Genomic DNA, 4,537 nt, shown 5'->3' with positions numbered 1-4,537 from the left:
AAAGTCAAGCCTGCGAAATTAAAAATCAAAGTTCAGGACCAACTTTTCTTTCTGTTCCAAAACTTGGAAACTAAGCAGACATTTCTCTTCAAACAATTGTACCACATCCTTACACAAAAACTAAGAACAGATTGAAATTATACTAATGTAAACAGGCATCTCTGAAAAGAACATTGAGTACTCAAAATTGTGGACATTTATGCTAGTACTTTCCCAAACAGTTATCTTGCACATTGTATAGAGATACAAAAGTAAATGTCACCTTCCTTTTAATACATTATTTTTATTTCTGCTCTAGTGGAAAAAATATAATTACAGAATTGGAAATTCAGAACAAATTTTCTGTCTCTTTCTTTGGGGATAAGAAAGTGTGAGGGAAAAATCTGATCCGCAGTGAAAAAGTCAAGACCTGCAACTACACAAAAGACAGGGGCTTCATTTTTTCTATCACGTTATACATGTTAATTGGAAATAACTACTTCCAAGGCTTATTTCTTAAAAGAAAAATTGGAAAGTTGAACTTAGTTTATTGCTTTTTCCAGATTTTAGGGATGGCAATGATTTCATCTGGGGTCCGTATCTTCCTTCCTGAGACTGGATTTTGATTAATTATTTTCTGTCTGTATAGCACTCTGGTTCAAAGAAGTCCTTTGACTAGTGGGATTACAGGCTAAGGTCTTTTCGGGATATCTCCCCTCCTATCAGTGTGTTCTTGGACATTTAAAATGCCAAAATCTCACATGGCTTATGAGCCCCAATCCAAAATGAGATAAAAGTGGATCATTTGCCTTCTTCCTTTCCAAGATAATTCCTAACTGTATATCCTCATCACCACAGAAACCATTATGAGATAACAAGCTGTGGCTAAAGAAGGCTAAATATCCACCATATTCCCCGCCCCCAAGCTCCCAGCAGCTGGCTCAGCGTCTGGGCTCAAGTTATGGAGCAGCCCAATTCTAGACCTGCTGCAGACATTGCCTTGAATGATGCTTTACTTCAAAAGGAAGATGTCCACTTGTCGAAGCTCAGATTGTGGTAGTATTGCTTAGTTTCAACAGTACTTTTTACTAATGAAGGCTTGAAAGACAAAAAAAAGAAAGAATGCTTTACCATTAGAAAATAATAGGTTTTTTCCAGCTGGATTGAACTCTTCTTCTAAGCATCTTGGAAGATTGTTTTAAAATCAGACATGTTTTGGACATGCTAACACTTCCAAAGAAAAATATAATGTTTGTTCGCTTGTTCTTTTTTGTTCAGGAATGAAAAGATGTATATATAAACAATGTAAAACCATGGAACGCAAAAAAATCTCCATATGCACATTATGGAAGTGATGCAGCTGGTACAGTTAAAATATATTCTTGGGCCTCAGTTTGAGGAAAAATGTCACAATTATGACTTTGCTCCTCAGCTATTACAGACCAAGGGAACCATTTCTTACCCAAATGGGCTCTTGCGAGTGATTAGAAGGAACACAGGGAGAGAAAACCTCAGTGGGATTGAAGGTTTCACAACCTGGTGCATATGGGCTAAGGCTACCTGCTTCAGATGAAAATAGCTAATTAATAAGCCCAGAGCTTCATCAACATATGAATCCTGGAAGAGGGTCTTGGTCACATGTGAATCTCAGTGAAAGCTCTGGCCTTCTGCAGCCACAGCAGCATCAGTGCCTCCTTCTCAAAGATGCAAAGCAGAACATATGTGTTGGGAGCTGTCTGCTTAACAGCACAATACTTCTTTCCCGTTATAAACAATGAGCTCTCAAGCTCCCTGAAGCAAAGAAACCAGGCAAGAAAATATTTAATCAGTGAAAGGAGGAATTTATATGCAGTCAATAAACTGGGGCTATATGGAGATAGAAAATGTAATTGAAAAAAGCAACCCTTTCCATCACTGCCCACTATCCTGAAATGCCTATGTGCGAAAGCAGAAACATGACTTAATTTCAGTGACGGGCACAAACGATCTTACTTTCCCAAAACCAAATCCCTGATTCTCATTCAGAAGATTACATAATCTGTGTCATTATGACCTGTCCCTGTTTTCTACACAGCTGCCCTTGTGGCACTGCCCCTCCTCTCATTCTAAAAAGCATCTCCAGCATTGTGATGCTGCAACCCATCATTTTCTTAAAGCTCATCAAAGTGACTGCAAGACCCCCATTGGATTGTGCATACAAGAAGTGTTACAAAGGCTAGTGTATGCTATGATTAAAATCAATGACCTCTGCAGTTCTCAAGGTGTTGTTTTCCTGAGTTAATGGAAGCAGAGGGTGGGAGAAACCTCTTGACACAACATGTGCTATGGAGGGAGGAAGAGCAGAGTATTGTGACACATGACTGAGGATGTTTCCAGTGATCCAAAGGTTAGAGCACATCTCTAGATGAAGGCTGAGGGTATGCAGAGAGGAAGGGATGATCTGAAAGCTCAGCTCCCACTGAGCTTTCTCTTTCATGGAGAGGGAGCAGACTAAGATTAATGAAAGCCCCAATGCATCCAGCTCCAACAGACAATGATACTTCACTGTCAGGTAGAGACCCTTTGCCAAGTTGCATCTCAGCCATGTTTTTAAACTCTGCTTGGGGACATTAAGTTTTTCTCAAAAAGTGTATATCAGACAGTTCCGAGTGCTTAAGCAATCAAAAAGAATGATGCCATAGGTGAATCTTCGCATTCTTATAAAATATTTTTAACAGTTAACTATGTTGCTCTGACAGAACACAGGAAAAACACAGCATCTGTGTCTTCTCTGCAGAGATTTTGCCATTTATTCCTCATGAACACTAGTGAAAATATAGACAGGGTATATTCAGTGGAAGCTGTCATTCACCATCCTCATCTTTGTTCCAACATCTTTGAAGCATCTCACACCTAATGAGGTACAATAACATACCTGCTCCCAGTCACTGAAGAACGTGCCTCTACAAAGCCACAGACATACAAAGGGTATGTACGTCCATACCCTCAGCTAACCACAGTACTGAGACTGCACTCAGGAGTCAGACCAGCTCATTGTCTATACAATTCACCCTCATATACGACAGATCTAAGCTCCAAGCTGGAAAGGGCACACAGGTAGCTCACCCAGCTGCATTTAAACTTGCTTTCACCTCACATTGCAGCCTCAACCTGAGAGCCCTTGACTTTCCCTGATGCCAAAGTGTACCTTTAGGCTCTGACTCAGCACCATTCAAAGACGTGACGGCCAATGTTCTTACCTGGCCTGCTTCTGGCTACAGATCATGTATCACTGCTGTGTTTCTCCTTAGAACAGTTTTCCTCTTTGTCTTAAACCTCGCCTCTTCCCAGCGGCTTGCAGAGCTTCTGTGCAGCATTCCCACCCAGGCTGCACTGAGTGCAGCTCAGAACACAGTCTGCTCTATATGTTCTCTTATATTTTGCATTTCTCTCAGATTATTAAAGGGAGAAGAAAAGGCTCAAAGGCGTTATTTATTCAATTCAGAAGCAACCTGTTATCACTGTGTTACACTTCTAACACGTGAACACCACTACACAGCACCAGGAGGGCATCCGTTATCCCTGAAAAAGAAATGACACGCTCTTTTGAAATCAAAAGATATGCTCTGCTGTCGATGAATATATTCTTGGCTACAGCACAAGGAGGGAGTTTTCACTTTTCCTCCCTCACTTCTCATCCAAATTTCTTCCCCAGGGTTGTAGAGTATGAGTTGAGCAACGTGACCTTGCAATGACAGAATCCTAATGTGGGACTAGTGCACCAAAAGCAGTGCAGTAGTGTCTCTCTTCTCTGTGTTGCTATGTACACTAGACATTTATGTAACACTGCTTCTCATCCTCAAGGCTGTCCTTACCTAGGGTCAGCAGCAATGAACACAGAATTTATTTACTGAACTGTCAAAGCTCCTTACTGCTGGCACAGAGGACTGTTCACTGCAGTATTTTGGTGAAAAGGAGTTAAAAGCTAAAGCCATTCCCAACCCCAAAGCTGCAGAAGTAGATGCTTTCTGAATCAGGTTAACTCAAAAGAATCAATGGTGGATTTATTCCAAACTGATTATTTCCAAGGTATATGCTAAAATATACTACTTCAGTGCTTTAGCACTGAGTTGTGCATAGAAAGGCAATGCCTTTGCATATGTTAGTTCTCAAACCCCAGGGAGACTTGTATCTGCACCTAGACAACAGGGTTTGCTTTTAATTTCTAAAGTTGAGAGGCCAAGAAGAACGTCTCTCTCCTTCCCCTTTGCTCTCAGGTTCAAAATATTTCATCCTATTCATTTCTGGCATCCATCATCCTCTTCTGCCCTCCTTGGTTTGCTCCTCAGTTGACAGCAGTTTACCTGAAGCTTCAGGAGCTACTCTTGGCTTCCCCCTTCCTTGTGTAACAGTACAGATCATGAGGAAGAAGGTGCAGATTTTGGGCTGTGGGATGGACAGACTTTGCCAGGAAGAAGCACACAGCATGGAAATACTTTTTGCAAGGTCTGACATCCCCAGAAGTCCAAGTCCTCTGTTAAGAGGCAATCTAGAATTAGGATGGGTGGCTTTCTTCACC

This window comes from Strigops habroptila, chromosome 2, assembly GCF_004027225.2.
Source record: "Strigops habroptila isolate Jane chromosome 2, bStrHab1.2.pri, whole genome shotgun sequence".
NCBI classification, from domain to species: Eukaryota; Metazoa; Chordata; class Aves; order Psittaciformes; family Psittacidae; genus Strigops; species Strigops habroptila.
The sequence above is the reverse complement of the archived record's forward strand: the minus strand, read 5'-3'. Positions refer to the sequence as shown.